The following is a 16,883-nucleotide window of genomic DNA, read 5'->3' as shown; positions in this document are numbered from 1 at the left end:
TTCCAGGCTAGTCCTGATGGAGCTGGACCTGCCTGGTGAACTCCCTCTCAGGCCATGAATTTGAAGTGTAGTTTGTTTTTTAAAAAAAAATCAGAAGTGAGGTATTTTGACAGTGGGGCCAGACTTTTGACAAAAGCTGTGAGAAAACAAAATATAAGCAGTAGTGAAAAGCTCCATCCATGTTCTAAACATACAACAGACAATAAAATTTTGCTTTTCTTGTGGTGGTGGTGGTGGTCTTCCTTTAAGTTGTTTCCTAAGGTGAACCTAAGGTGAACTTATCATGAGGTTTTCCTATGGTGGCCTTAAGATGAAGCAATCATGAAGTTTTATTGGTAAAGTATGTTCAGAGGGGGGTTGCCACTGGCTTTCTCTGAGGCTGAGATAATGTGACTTGCCCAAGGTCGCCCAGTGGGTTTCCATGTATGAGTGGGGATTCGAATCCAATTATAGTCTAGCATTCAAACCCCTATACCATGCTGACTCTTTCTTTTCTTTTCTTTTCTTTTTTCTTTTCTTTTCTTAGGATCCTTTAGGAGCCCTATTAATTAAACAAATTTATTGTTCAATCTGTATACTTACTAATCTCCACTGTTTTTAAATATAGCCTACTTTTAATGCAATATGCCTGTTGAACTGCACACAGCACAATCTGTGGCCCCAAAATCTAAACAAGCTGTATAGTCACTGCTGCACTCCAAGGATAGTCCTTCTCAGACCAGCAATGTCAGCTCTGAAAGCATCAGTCACCTGTTTGGAGAGGGTATAGAGAGGGACAAACGTATTTCCATTGCAGGCTGTACAATCACAATCCAAAAACTGCAAACCCATGCACACACCTGTGGATGCCAGATATAGAGATCTGCCCACAGGACACTCCTTTGCTCATGGACTCCCAATCAAGACACAATTTCCAGAGGAATGGCTGTTTCCATGCCTAGTGCATCCTTATTACATGAAAGACAACATGTGTTAAAGCATCCAAATTGTAATGAAATAACTTTTTTTCCTTCCTGACATAGAGATCTAAGTGAAATTCAAATGAAAGGTTACAGTAGAAAAAGTAAAGAGGAAATAATAGACAAGGACAGATGGAAAGCCTTTTCGTATCTACATTTAAATGACAAGGAACAAAAAAAGGCCTTCTTTTGGTAAGCAGTTTCCAATTATCATAAATTCAGATATCTTGAACCATATGCCTGTTTCCAGTGTTCAGATGCCTTTTTTCCAATCTGATAGTATCTTCTTACATGTACTTCCTGATTGTTAATACTGTGGAGATTACAACCCTTTTATAAGTACACAAAGGGAAACATATGTATGTTATGTTTGCCCCATCTACTCTAGTGTGCAAGAAAATCAAGCTGGAAGTTTGTTTACATTTCTTTCAAACATCTTTTCAAATTGTTCACAGTGACATGTTATTACAGCAGACACCGTTGGGGAGGGTTTCACACCACATTCTTTTGTATCGCTAATTTAGAGGAACAAGGTTATAGTCCTTGAACTCAGTACAACAAAGTAGTGAACAATTTGCTTATCAAAACTTTTGTATATATCTGATATGCAGTCATCTTATTAAAAGAGACAGCATTTTCCCCATAAGCATGATAATTCCACATTATGTACAACATAATGAGCTAGCATAGCTACAACTGAACTTATTACATTAGTCTTAAATTTAATCACAGACTGCCAAAAACAGTTAGCCCTTGTTGCTCCATTGTAAATTGCAAGGCATAACTATTGTTCAGCAGACTGTTAAATAATCTACTGAATACAGGAAGGAAGCAAATACAGGTGAACAACTCGATTACATAATGCATAAGAAAATATATTCTATTGATATGTTCTATTGTTCTCCCAGTTCATACTGCTCAGAGTAAACAATTTTAAAGTGTCTAATTTTACTTTGATCAAGTATCAATGCACGGCCTTATTAATGTGAAATTTATTGGAAAGAAGTTATACAGCAATTACATTTGTATCAGAATGATGATGTTTATTTGTGACGAAATAAGGTGAGAACAGGAGAAAACTTAACTGTATATGTTTCTTAGGAGAATCCATTATACTGTACTTAAACATGCTGGTCTACAATTTGCAAGTTTATGAGAGTTTCTACATTTATAATATATTCTCTCATCGGGCGCAAGAAATGAAAACCTTATGAAACGCATAATTACAGTGCATGATTCCTGTTCATACCACTGAGCAGTCAGAAATGTCAACCCAATTATAAAACTGTGGAAGTAAATTTGAGGGGAAAATACAGTAGCAGCTCAAAATTGAGAAAATTAATTCTGGCTCCATTTCAATTGCTATGCAGAGAACCCTTCAAATGGAGGATTAAACAGCTGATGTCAGTGTGGCTTCATTCTAAACTTGTAAAAATTTAAACTAAGATGCTATTTACTGGCATAGAAAACTTAACTATTCCTGTTGATTTCAACTGAGATGTTCATCCTGTCAAAATTCTACACTGTGAGTGTCCCAAAACTCACTGACCAACACTGACACACTATGAGTCTCTTACACCCTTTGTGAGAAGCTATCAAGTATGAGGTTTCTCATGGTAACAACTTCTAAATGTTTTAGCTAGACAAGAATCATTCATCATAGGAAGGGTTCATTACAGCAGTATCTGCATGGAAAGTGACACATGTACAATTACACAAAGTCAAAGCCTACTATATGCCTGGGCACCATCATCAAATATTGCTCTATAACAGTGGTTCCAAACTTTTTTTATGCCCCATACCCCAGGAAATGTTTGATTAATGTTTGCACCCCATAAAAAATAATATCACATTTGAAGACAAAGAAGTCTAATTTTTGAACCACAAACTGAACCACATACAATACTACGGGTGAACAAACTGAACTTTAAAAATAGGCTTTGAAGTTAGTGCACAAAATACAATCTAAATTGAGCAATTAGATTTTAATTTATTCAGAAAAAAATGGAGTGATGACTCGTGACTTGTCACTCTAGGGCACAAGCTACTCTTTGTTGCACCTCCTGTAATTCCATCTCGCACCCTAGGTTGGAAACCCTTGCTTTAGGAGTTTAATAAGAAAGTTGACTAGAAACCAGGAATTAGGTAGGAGTTCTTAGAAATAGTGCCCTATCAAACAAAACCTGTTATGGCCGGAAAATGATATTGATTTTATAGACAGGGAAATGAGATTTTAGTCAGGTGCTCACAATGCTGGAGGCCTGCCAGAGTTGGAGTGCTTTGTTTCAATAAAGAACAAATATATAGTGGTCACAACAGAAACTTAATGGAGAGAAAAGACATGATAATCTCTGGATGTAAATTCTAGAAAGGATAGGGTATAAGGGAAACCATGTCATTTTGTACAAAGATCATAGTAGTATCATGCAAACAAAACCCTCAAGAGGAATAAATTCCTCCACAGATTCATTGTAAAGTGCAATTCCACTAATGGTGAACTCAGATGTGGGGTAAACACATTTCCATGTGTGTGTGCACACACACACACGGACATAGACATATTCAAAGACACAGACATGTTAAACTGTGTCAGCACACAAAAGGATATTGTAACACCTCCAAAATGAACTGAAAGAAATTGGTAACATAAGCTCTCATAGACTCAAGTGTACTTCATCATATGCATGAAGTGAGGCACCTGTGGACAAACACTGTATGAGCAGTGTGAATAGTAACAGGAATTCAAAATACTGATAGAAATGCAAACTTTGTAGATATTGTGACAAGATGACAAGTACATTGCCAATGAAGGTTATAAAGACTAGTTAGGGGACAAAGGTGGGAGCCAAGATGAGTACATAAACATATGAATAGTGGTGGAAACTCTTGGGCTGGTGTTTTGATAAGAGCTTGGGACCAGAAAAAAGATATAATAAATCTGGAATGAGAATTTGCTAATGGCTGGGATATCCACTAATGTTACATTTTTATCTTGTAAGCCACTTTGGGTCCCTTCCTGGGAGAAAGACAGCATAGAAATGAAATGAAATGAAAGAAGTATGTGCCTTATGACAGGAAACCATTGCCTCTCTTTAAACCACTGTCAGTGGACTGGAGTTTGTGGATATATCCTAGCTTAGCTGTTTCTCTTTCCCTTTGAAGGTTTTTTGTTCAAGGACTGCCATTCAGAAGTTTGAAATGGATAGTCCAGGAACACTGAAGTGTTCTGAATCCAGTTTTGGAATGTTCTTGTTTCTAATGCCCAATTTATGTCCAATCAGGCGTTAGAAATGGGAATGTGTAAAAACGAGTCTATGTCCAAAACCTGATTTGAATTCAATTGAAAGAAACAATGACAAGAAATTAGCTTTAATATCTGCAAATGAGAAAAAGGCCTCAACAACATTAACTGGAATTACATGTTTGAAGTTTTGACTAAAATGAATGTAGGGTGAAGCTTTATTACTTGGATCCAAAAAATGTATGACCAACAAAATGCACAATTAAGCATAAATTGGGGGGGGGGGGATCCAAAATATTGAAATATATAAAGGAACCCAACAGGGTGGCCTCCTTTCACCACTGCTTTTTATAACTCTTGTAGAAATTTTGGCTAATAGGATCAGAAATGAAAAGGAAATCGGTAGTGTAAAGATAAAAGGTTCTGAATACAAATTAAAGGTCTTCATCAATGATCTTGTGATTGTCTTGGAGGAACGCAGCCATCAAATAGAAAAAAATGTTTAATATTATGGAGGGCTTTGGCAAAGTATCTGGCTTTAAAATTAATAGAAATAAAACATTTTTTCTTACAAAGAATTTAAGGAAAGAAGAGGAACAAACAATTGAAAACATAACAAAACGTCAGGTAAAAAAGAAAGTGAAATATATAGGCATCTAGTTGACAAATAAAAATACTGATCTTTATGAAAATAACTATAAAAATAAATGGAAAGAAATTAAGAAAGACTTACATGAATGGGACAAACCACAGTTATCTATATCAGGTCGTACTGAGGCTGTCAAAATGATGGTCCTACCAAAAATGAACTTTTTATTCCAAACAATTCCAATATTGAATAGTGACACACCTTTAAAAGAATAACAAAAAGATATTCAAAATTTTATGTGGAACAACAAAAAGACAAGAATAAGTGGAAAGACTATGACACAACAGAAAGAAGGCAGAGGTGGAGACGTGGGAAAAGCATACATAATTTTGACCCAACATAATCAACTAAGCTTTTTTCTTCTATGATAGTAATAAACTAGCCAAAGTGTCTGCTGTATCTGGCTTGAGAAGATCTACATAGCTGAAGCTTCCTGCACGCAGAAGTTTTGAATTCCTCCCATTTTGTTCTGTTTTCCAAGCAGGAGGAGAAAGATAAAACACTAGGTCTCAGTATGCCAGGAGCTTACTTATAAAACATACTGGAGTTTTCCTTTCATCTTGCAGCTGGTATTGCCAGCTTTAAGGGATAGAAGATAATTTTTTTCTAAAAAAAAAAAGTCAGATCAAGCTAGTACAAGATTCTGCTTGAGGTTCTTTCAAAATGTTTTAGCTATTCTCAAATCCTTCACTTACACCAAATAACTGACTGACTGCTTAAATATTCCAGATTTTCTCACACCTTTTACCTCATATTCTTTTGAACAAAGGAAGCACAGAATACCACATGTTATCTGTGTCAGAGAACATAGATTAAAGCATAAATGTCCAGCACCTTTTAAATGTGCTATGCTTTCTGAAGCTCCTTGCTTTTGGGGGATTGCAAAAAAAAAATGGTACTATTTAACACTGCAAGAGTAGACTTGTGTTTACACCAAGGATTATCACTCCTTCCTCTTCTTTCCCCTGCACCATCACATATCTACTCCAAAAGGTCTCAACTCCTGACATCCAGGAGTACAAGGGAGAAGAGAATATTCATTTCACTGACAAACAGTATGCTACTAAAAGTGAGGCAAGATTAGATACAGCTCAGTGACACAATTTTCACTTGATATATAAATAATTTTTATTCTCATGTTAGCACATCTTTTAGAGAACTGATGTGCTAAAATTATTTTACTAGACAAGCAGCTTCTGTGTAAGTTTGCTTTCCTGGATGCGGTGTCACTGTGTTCGCATACTATACATGAAAGTTCACCAGGTTATGCAGGTTTGTAAAATAAAAAGGTGCTGATCTGGTGCTCAGTAGCAGAGCCTACTGCAGAGCTCCTCTATCCTTTTTATAAGAGAAACATCCACACCTTCTTACTGCAATTCTCTCTTGTTTACCACTACATTACCGGCAGAGTGAAAACACAGGAAAGGTTACTCCAGAGGCATTTCCTACCCTACACCCTCAGACAATACCCTTGCAATTGCTCTATGTTTAATTGTTCAGTATCAAAGAATGCACATTCCCATGGCAATTTAACCTTCCATTATAGCAGACTGTATCATGAGTCTAAGAATCTGTCAAGGTTTGCATTTTAGGGTTTTGTTTTTGTTTTGTGGTATCCTGAAAAGCAGTCTCCATTTGGTGCAAAGTGCCATGTCCCATTCCATCCTATAGATGTTCAAATACAGAAAAAAGTCTACCAGAAAAGTGATGGCATTTTCTTTGTTCCATCTTCATCTTCTTAAGGAAAATTCTGGCACTTTCTGCCCTCTTCCCAGGTATCTCCTATTATGTGGGCCTCCATCTTATGTGAACCCACTACCAAAATCACCTCAATGCCAAACAGAATAAAACCTGACCCCATTTTAGTTGTCAATTTTCTTTCTCTATCCATGGAATGTCTATAAGGGACCATTTTATGAGACTAGTTGCTCATACTCAGTACAGTGGTGCCTCGGGTTACGAAAGTAATTCGTTCCGCGGCCGCTTTCGTAACCCGAAAAGCCTTCGTAAGCCGAATTGCCATAGGCGCTAATGGGGAAAAGCCGCGATTCCGTGCGAAAAAGCCGAAAAAAGCACCAAAAATTTTTTCGTAACCCGAAAAAACATTCGTAACCCGGAACAATTATTTCCTATGGGATTTTTTCGTATCCCGAAAATTTCGTAACCTGGGTATTTCGTATCCCGAGGTACCACTGTATAGATTTATGCAGACTGGTATTGTTGGTTTTAGAATTTGGAGACTTTTCAACTATGCCTATCCACTACCGTTCTTCCCTACCTTGTTTTAGTCTTCGCTTTAACAAAGCTACTTAACAGGACTGTTGGGTGAGACTGGTTTCCTATTTCCATCTTCAAGAGTCAGGTTGCTCTTGTGTATTTCATACACTGTTTTGAGAGTACAGTTAAGTCTATCAAGAGAGTGATGCGAGGAAGGGAACATGGCTAAACACCAGCCAGCAAACTCTAGTGGAAAGGCCAGCTGTTGACCGACTCCCAAGTAAAATATCCTGACAACATGTTAACCTCAAGGCTGGGGGATACGATAACTAGGAACAGGTGTTGGAGATCAATGAAAAACACATAGTGCATGCAAAAAAGTCTACCCTAGAGCATGGGTGGACAATGTAGATTATTACAACTGTACCACCACAAAAAATATGGATTTAAAGAAATAATACCCACTCAACATATATAAGGAAAGTGAAGTGCTTTCTAGCAGATGGACTGACTGGTCTCAAAAGTATTACTTCCATAAAGTTAACTTCCTAGTTAGCAATATTTAGGGAAGAGGGATTAACGTAGCATCTAACTCAAAAACACATAGTTGTGATGTCAATTTAATCATTCTAAGTGCTTACAGATAATAGGAAAGCTAAGCATGAGAACAGCAGAGTGATCCTATACTTGTGTACTCAGAAGAAAGCCCCATTGAGCCATACTACCAGGCAAGTACACACAGGGGCATTGCCTAAGATTACCCCCTTTACTTTGCAATAAGCCATAAATAGGATTTTCTACTGAATAACATGTACAGTAAATCTAATTATAGGGGGGAAAGCAATATGGGAACTGGCCTTAAGGCTACACAACAAATCTGTTCTAACAAAAATTATGAAGAACTTCAAACTCTTACACAGTCACAGCTTGATTCATCCTGCCTCTGTTAATAAGAACATGTGTTTCATTGTAGCTGGAAGAACACTGCTACAATACTGCTATGAGTCCTCATGGTGAATGTAGAGCAGAGAACAACATGGTGAAAGACAGTAAACAGGCTCATTGCTGGAGTATAAATACCTATAACTTTATTTGGTTACCACTGTAGAGTTCAGGCTTAGCATAGGGCAGTGGATCAAGCCATCAGGTGATCCAAACTGTTAAGAGGGGTACAATGGTTCATAGAAAAAGGGATTTCACATCAATTCAAGCTGCTGCATGGTTCTCCTATCACCTGAGAATGAGGTTGGTCTAACAGCCCCTTGGCTTAAGTATGACCTTGGCAGCCCCCAGGGTTCCTTAACGGGACCCTCAGAATAAGGATGACAATCATGCAGGCCCAGTCTCCTCCACTCAACAGGATCAGGCCTATCGCTGTACAATTTCTGGAAATTTTGAAGCCATGGGGGGAAAAAACATTTTTCCCATTCTTTTTTCCAGGGAAAAATGGAAGTTTTTGGGAAAATTGTAAAAATGTAACATTCACATTTTTACAGATTGAAAGTCACTCTGTTACTTTAGGAACATACACTATGACACAGCTCCAAGCCAAGCTGAGGCTTCTGTGTTTGTGCCTGTGCCTTTACCATCTGGGCAGCAGCTCAGGCAAGGAACTTGGACAGGGGACGGGTCAAGGCCTCTGAGGCTTCTTCTGCCCTGCTGCATCACCACCAGCCAGCTCCAAGCCAAGCCGAGGCTTCTGTGTTTGTGCCTGTGCCTTTACCATCTGGGCAGCAGCTGAGGCAAGGAACTTGGACAGGGGGGCGGAGCCAAGGCCTCTGAGGCTTCTTCTGCCCTGCTGCATTACCACCAGCCAGCTCCAAGCCAAGCTGAGGCTTCTGTGTTTGTGCCTGTGCCTGTTGCTGCTGCTGCTGGAACTGCTGTGTGTTTGCCGGGCGGCTCCCTGGGCTTGGCTGAAAACCTGTGCAACTGCGCACCAGATCAGGGAAGCCGCCTTCGGACTTTGCCATCTAGGGCTCCAGCAAGCGAGCCAGGACTGCGGGGGGACTAGGAACACCTGGGGAAGGCGGGGAGAGGGGCACGCCGGTGGCAGCGGCATGCTCAAAAGCCAGCCTGTCTGGTCTCCTCTCCCGTCCCGCCTCCGTCTGCCTCCCAAAGGACTGTTGCTGCTGCTACTAGAGCTGCTGTGTGTTTGCCGGGCGGCTCCCTGGGCTTGGCTGAAGACCTGCGCAACTGCGCATCAGCTCAGGGAAGCCGCCTTCGGACTTTGCCATCCTCATAGTTGCGCAGCTGCGCATTTGCACAGTCCCGGTGGGGAGGGAGGGAGGTATGAGAGGTGTGCTCCTTGCTAGGGTTGCAGCAGTGGAGAGCTGTTGTGTAACTCTTCCACTGCTGTCTTGTACGGTAAAGGAGGGAGAGGGTTATGGATAAGAGGCATGTTATGGCTGGGGGGGAGGTGATGGTAGGTACGAGCGGGGCTTCTATTGGAGTAGTGTGGGGCAAGGGGAGGTATGGCAGTAGGAAGGTGGAGAAGCGTTACAGGGGAAGACGAAATCGATGTGTAATACCTATCTCGCCTTCCTTCCACCTTCCTAACCAAAGAGGCCTGAGGGTCAATCCAACCGTACCACAAACCCTGTCTCTGCTCCTGTGCAATGCCAGGTCTGTGAAGAACAAGTCCCACATTATATATGATCTGTTGGAGGATAAGAACTGCGACCTGGCTTGCATTACTGAGACCTGGCTTGGGCCTGGAGGTGAAGCTGTGTGGGCACAAGCCTTCCCTGCCGGGTTCTCAGTTTAGGACCAGTCCAGGTTAGGTGGGCGGGGGGGGGGGGGGCTTGCCTTGATCTATAAGAACACCCTTCCTCTAACCAGGAACCATGTCCGACAAACCTCTTTTATCGAGTGTATTTACCTGACCCTAAAGGCCAGAGACAGTCTGGGGATTCTGTTGGTCTACTGGCCACCCCGTGCGCTAACAGATTCCCTGGCCGAGCTGACACAGCTGGTCTCGGAGCTGGTGTTGGAGTCCCCCAGGCTTTTTGTCCTGGAGGACCTCAACATCCCCCTCGTGGCCAGCCATAATCTATCCAGTGCAGCTCGGGAGTTCATGGATTCCATGACTGCCATGGGCCTGTCTCAACTGGTCATGGGGCCGACGCATCCTGCGGGTAATACACTCAATATGGTCTTTTGTACGGATATGGAAAGTCCGTGGGCGGAAGTAACTAACATTTCCGCCCTGTCATGGACAGACCATTTCCTGGTGGAGGCAAAAATCAAGGCATCTACCCAGATCCCTCCCGGGGGTGGCGGACCTACTAGAATGGTCCACCCTCGAAGGCAGATGGAACCAAAAAGGTTCCAAGAAGCCCTAGAGGGGTATATGGTTGGATGTGACGGCGATTCTGTTGATGCCCTGACTACCATCTGGGATACTGATCTCTCCAGGGCTATACACAGTATCGCTCCCAAGCATCCTCTCAGGCCTGCTTCCAAAAAACAGCCCTGGTATACTGAAGATCTCCGGGCAAGAAAGCGGGTCCTGCGACGACTAGAGCGCAAATGGCGGAGACATCAGGACTTAGCCGACAAGGCACTCCTAGCCTCTCTTTTAGACGACTATGGAGTGGCGATAGATGCAACAAAGAATTCGTTCTATGCTGCGCGTATCGCGTCTGCGGAGTCGCGTCCAGCAGAGCTGTTCAGAGTAGTGAGGGAGCTTACGCAGCTTCCCTCCTCTCTGAACCCTATTTTGGAACCATCCAAGGCCTGCTGTGACCAATTTAACAACTTCTTCGTGGATAAAACCTATCGGATAAGGGCTGATCTCGACGCCATTATTGGGTCAGAATCCGGTGTAGAGGCCTCCAGAGCTTCCGTGGACTCTATTGTACTGGATCATTTTGAGTCTGTAAGTACCAAGGATGTGGACAAGATCCTTAGAAGCGTAAGGAAGACAACCTGCTCTCTCGATCCCTGTCCCTCATGGCTGGCGGCTCAGGGGGTGTGGGTGTAACCACCTTGTTACACCAAATTATTAATACATCACTCAGGGATGGGCAATTTCCAACCAGCTTGAAATTGGCTGTAATGAAACCGCTGATCAAAAAGCCCTCCCTTGACCCCCTGATGCATAGTAATTATCGGCCCGTTTCGCTATTGCCATTTTTGGTGATCAAGTGGGCGGTTGCACTCCAGCTTCAATCGATCTTGGATGATACTGATTATCTAGACCCATTTCAAACTGGGTTCCAGGCGGGCTATGGAGTTGAGACTGCCATGGTCGCCTTGGTCGATGATCTCCGTCTGGGCATGGACAGGGATAGCGTGTCCCTGTTAGTGCTCTTGGATATCTCAGCGGCTTTCGATACCATCGACCATGGTATCCTTCTGGAACGCCTGAGAGAGTTAGGAATTGGGGGCACTGCGCTCCAGTGGTTCCGTTCCTACCTCTCGGGCAGGTTCCAGATGGTGCAGCTGGGAGACGTGTGCTCCGATAAGAGGGCACTTACATCTGGTGTCCCTCAAGGAGCCATTCTGTCTCCCATGCTATTTAACATTTACATGAAACCGCTGGGAGAGATCATCCGGAGACACGGGGCTCGGTGATATCAGTACGCTGATGACACTCAAATATGTTTCTCTGTGTCTCCGACTGATGCAGTGACCAAGGATGGCATCTCTCCTCTTGATGCTTGTCTGGACTCGGTAATGGGCTGGATGAGGGAAAACAGACTCAGACTGAATCCAGAGAAAACGGAAGTACTTGTGATAGGTTCCCCAGGTCCAGGTTTGGAGATTTGTCCACCTGTCCTAGACGGGGTCACGCTTCCCCTGAAGGACTCTGTTCGCAGTCTGGGAGTGCTCCTGGACTCGTCGCTTCACCTTACATCTCAGGTGGACGCGACGGTCAGGAGTACCTGTTAGGTTGCTTAGGTTGATACGCCAGCTGCGACCCTACCTGGGCCGGGGGGACCTTGAAACAGTGGTACACGCTCTGGTAACCTCTCGTTTGGATTTCTGCAATGCGCTTTACATGGGGCAACCCTTGTACCAAACCCGGAAGCTTCAACTGGTCCAGAATATGGCAGCAAGGCTGGTCACTGGATCTTCCAGGGCCAGCCATATAACACCAGTACTTAAAGATCTACATTGGCTGCCTATTCGCTTCCGGGCACAATACAAGGTGTTGGTTATCACCTATAAAGCCCTAAATGGCTTGGGCCCAGGGTACTTAGAGGACCGCCTCTCTCCATATAATCCGCCCCGCACTCTCAGATCGGGTGATAAACATCTCCTAAGAGTTCCAGATGCTAGATGAGCCATCACTACACAAAGGGCCTTTTCCACCTCGGCCCCTAAGCTCTGGAACTCGATCCCCGCCAAGCTCCGCTCGACCCCCTCCCTAGCCCAATTTAAAAAAGGGCTGAAAACGTATCTTTTCAAACAGGCATACCCCCAATAGCCCTGTTGTGATCCTTCTCCCTCTCACCGTTGTTACAATTGCTGCTAGCTTGGAATTGTTATTGTTGTTGTTGTTTTATATAATGTAATTGTAAATTTCTGACAATGTTTTTATTGTAAATTGTATGTTGTTGGATTGCAAAATCCACCATTGTAACCCACCTTGATCTCTGGAAAGGCGGGCTAGAAATAAAGCTTTTATTATTTATTATTATGACTATGTACAATTTGATTTGGCATAAAATTATCACAATTGGTATGTTAAAATACCATGTATTCAAACAATTATTACATTTTTTTAAAATGGCAGTTATAGTGGTATCAGACTGGACTATTCCTACAGCGCGGATGTATCCCTGGTTATTAGTATCACTTTCATTCTCTGCTTCTGCTTTATTATGTTTGTCATCATTACAGTTATCATGGACTTCTAAAAACCAAAATTTTACCCAGACTGAAATAAGCTTCTCTACCCTATTACATGTCAGTTTGTTTCTTGATTTAATGTGAGTGTTTCCAGACATAAACCAGATTCTTTCAGTGTCCTCCAAAAGGAAGAAATGCATCTTGCTTTTCCACTGGAGAGTTCAGTTTGTGGACTGGCTTGTCCTCTGCATTCAGTGCACAGGTATTAGAATAATCTGATAGTATACATAGTTTTTAGAAATGATTTGGAGAATATATGGACTCCTTGTCTTAAATATTTTATTCATCATGCTAAAATAAAAACATTCCATAATTGACTTTTTTCCACTTTTTTCAATTTTTCAGAAAAAAAACAAACAAAAAAGGCTTCCAGGGGGAAATGGAAAAAAACATCCCCCCCAAAAAAATTTCCCAGCTTTTTTTCCAGACCATCACATCTCTAATCAGACCCCACACCAAAACTACCACAAGAGGTGGATAGGGAAACCCAACTTCCACCAAATGTACTACAGCTGCAAACAATCCAAGCTTTTTTCCCCAAAGCCAGTGCTAACAAATGTCCTGCCCTCCATCTAAGAGACGGGTACCATTCAGCAGCATGAACTTTTTTTTTTTTTTTTTTTGGATGGAATGGCATTTCAGGTTGCTGCACCAGCTACCTATCCTACTTCAGACACAAAGTTGTCTATTGTCTTTCTGACCTTCCTACTGGCCAAAATGTTCTTTTCAGGTTCATAACCCCACATCAGATGTGCCTTCCCAATAAGTCTGACCAAATTAGCATCATGTCAGAGAAAAATGCTTGCAGCACCCCCAGTTCAGAGTCAACAGCATAGATGATGTTCATTCCTGCATAAGTGACCAAATCATTCTTGATGGGCTATTGCAAGCAAATGAGACATAAAAAAGATGGCTAAACCCACACCCCCACTTATACATATTCAAGGCAGAGGTTAAAAGGATATATAGAATGCAAAACACCCAGTTTCACTCACTATCCCTGATGGAGATTAACAGTATTATTTCCATTAAAATCAAGGATACAATTACATCTCTATACCCTATTTTAACATCAAAATCAACTTCACTTTAATAACTAATTAAAAGCAGTTTTTACTTTTAAAGAGAAGCAGTTCCTGCTGGCAATGATGAAGAAATATTTGCCTCTAAGCTGTTTTCGATTACTGTTCATGGAAAATAAATTAAATCATACAAAATTCAAAATCCACAAAGTAGCAATACCTTTATGGGGTTAACCAAAATGCAGAAAATATATCATGCAAGCTTTTGAAACTTCACTGGTTTCTTCATCAGGCAATGTTAAAAATCATAAAAGCAAAGAAATGTGACGATATTTGAGTCACAGGCCTAGATTTTGTCTAATGTTATTTTTGTTGTCAGTTACAGTGGCCTAGATATCAATGCAGGCAGAGGCCACTCCACTTCTTGGCCATGTGGGCACCATGTGGGAGACAAAAGGCAATAAAAGACAGGTAATCATCTGACAAAAGAAATCATCTCTGACACAAAATGTAGGCCTATAACTCTCATTGTCACTTTTCTTCTCATGTATGATTTTCAACATCTTTGCCTGAAGCCAGTGAAGCTTTGAAAGCTTGCATGATATATTTTCTGTATGTTGACTGGCCAATAAAGGTATAGTTCTTGTGTGGATTTTGGATTTTGCTGCATGGCCAACACGGCTACCCCTGCGTATGTCAATTAAAATCTTATTTTGAAAAAAGAAGCTTCTTGACTATCAACATTATTTGCTACATGGATCAATAATACTGAGTTTATAATCCTCTCTGTGGTGCTGTAGATTAAGAAAATGCTGGCCACAAGAAAAAGCTGAAGCATTTAGGAATATTAATTTCTTCTATCTTTCTGTGCCCTCCTTCATGAAAATCAAAGGAGCAAGTACTTAAAAAGAGATTAAAATTTGTTCTCACTTGCCTGCAAGTAAATACAAGCTAAGGAGCCAAGGGGATCATTTTTAGCCTTTAGGTGCTACAAATAGGAGGCAAATGGAAGTGAAGGAAAATTTCTTTTCCTTACTTTTAACAAATTGCTCTACAAAAAGCATAGCGAACACATAGTAAGAGGTTTAGTTGCCTACTGCTCACTTGTTCCTTGTCAGTTTTCATAGGCCTTCTGATTGATTCACTCTTGTACAGTACTTAACTAAAATCTAGAGGCATTCATCTGCTGCCTCAAAAGGACAATACTGGCTGTATCTCAGTAATGGGTCAGTAGTAATCTTAATGCTACGTGATGTTGTCATGAGAACAGGCTTCTCATGACTTCTCTTCCCTTTTTCTCATCTCATAATCAATGGTGTGCAAGGAAGACCCACAACATTCCCAAACTTAGTCAGGATACGAAGGCCACATATACATGCTAGAACAATACATATAATACTTCACATGCTGTTGGATTAAAGGTCCTGCAGCACTAGTTAACTCAGCTAATACTGAGGAATGCTGTGAATTGCAGCCCTACAGCATATAGAGGGCCATGTGATTCCTACCCCTGTGTTAGAAGGAGTTCGGATCTTTGTGCTCATGCCTGCCATTTAGACTAGCATATCTACCACCATTAATACAATTCTAAACTGTGGCTTCTCCTCATCTCCTACATTAATAACTTTTTCTTCCTCTATATACAAGCTTTTAGAGACAAGGCAGACTTGACATTATTTAATCAATCAGCAAATGTATTGAAATTTAGGTTTTTCTGGTAGGGTGGATTAAGTAAGAAATGTAGAGCAATCTCAATGAGGACTCGAGTGGAAGCAGAGGGGCTTTTGCTTCCAATTTGAACATTAGGCCAGATAAAGATTTGTGTGCATTTTAGATGTGGTGGCTCATGGTTAAGATGCCAACTCTGACGATTGCAAGATCAGGTCGGCAGTTTGACATCCAAGTGTCATGTGATGGATTGAGCTCCCATCACTAGTCTCAGCTTCTGCCAAACTAACAATTCGAAAGCATGTAGAAGTGCAAGTAGCAAAAGCAATAGCCAGTACATTTCTATACCACTTATCAGTGCACTTAAACACTCCCTAAGTGGTTTACAAAGTGTAAGCTAATTGCCTCCAACAATCTGGGTACTCATTTTAGCGACCTCGAAAGGATGCAAGCCTGAATTGAGCGAGCCCTTTTCCTGGTATTGAACTCGCAACCTTATGGTTTGTGAGTGAGTGGCTGCCATACAGGCATTTAACCACTGCGCCACCATGGCTCCTAAGTAGATAAATAGGTACCACTGTGGCAGAAAGGTAGCAGTGCTCCATGCAACCATACTAGCCACATGACCATGGAGCCATCTATGACAGCTCTAGCTCTTTGGCTTAGCACTGCCCCCTACAGTTGGACACAACTAGACAATCTTGACAAGGGAAGACTTTTACCTTTAACCAGATAAAGTTCTTCAAAACTAGATGACCAGTGAAAGGTTTCCTCCCAAAAAACGAGGAGTGAATATAGATTAGGACCAGATTGGCAAGTAGGGAATCAGACCTGCTATTTACTCTAATACATGTAGTGCATCATGCCCACAATGGCTGTACATCTGGACAACACTTCAGTAATTCTTTGAGGAAATGACTATGGGCTTTGACTATTCAACAGCAGTTTTGATAAACGTGACCAAGAACAAACAGAACTCTATAGGTACAAAAGAGAATATGTGTGCCTGTCTGCACCCTAACTCCCAAATGATTAAGATTAAGTACCAAGAACCAAAGTTCAGTGGGCCCTTGGTATTTGATGGGGTTTGGTTCTAGAACGCACCATAGATGCCAAAATTTGTGGATGCTCAAGTCCCATTATATACAATGACACAATAAAATGGGCTCCCTTATATAAAATGGCAAACTGTGAAGTTTGCTTTTTGAAATTGTACATATTTTTTAAAATATTTTCAAGTTGTGGATGCTTGAACCCATAGAAATCCACGG

General features: G+C 41.4%; 1 protein-coding gene across 8 annotated transcripts in view; it reads right to left on the bottom strand.

Moving 5' to 3' along the window:
- EPB41L4A (erythrocyte membrane protein band 4.1 like 4A) overlaps positions 1 to 16,883 on the bottom strand; it is a 125,256-nt gene that overhangs the window by 87,329 nt on the left and 21,044 nt on the right. For 2 of the 8 annotated variants that reach the window (XM_042448169.1, XM_042448170.1), the window contains exon 2: positions 4,934 to 5,050. The exons of the other annotated variants lie outside the window; for them this stretch is intronic. The gene's annotated coding sequence lies outside the window, so the exon portion shown is untranslated. The remainder of the gene's footprint in view (positions 1 to 4,933; positions 5,051 to 16,883) is intronic. 8 annotated transcript variants of the gene reach the window in all.

This window comes from Sceloporus undulatus, chromosome 2, assembly GCF_019175285.1.
Source record: "Sceloporus undulatus isolate JIND9_A2432 ecotype Alabama chromosome 2, SceUnd_v1.1, whole genome shotgun sequence".
NCBI classification, from domain to species: domain Eukaryota; kingdom Metazoa; phylum Chordata; class Lepidosauria; order Squamata; family Phrynosomatidae; genus Sceloporus; species Sceloporus undulatus.
This window is presented reverse-complemented; position numbering and strand designations above follow the sequence as displayed.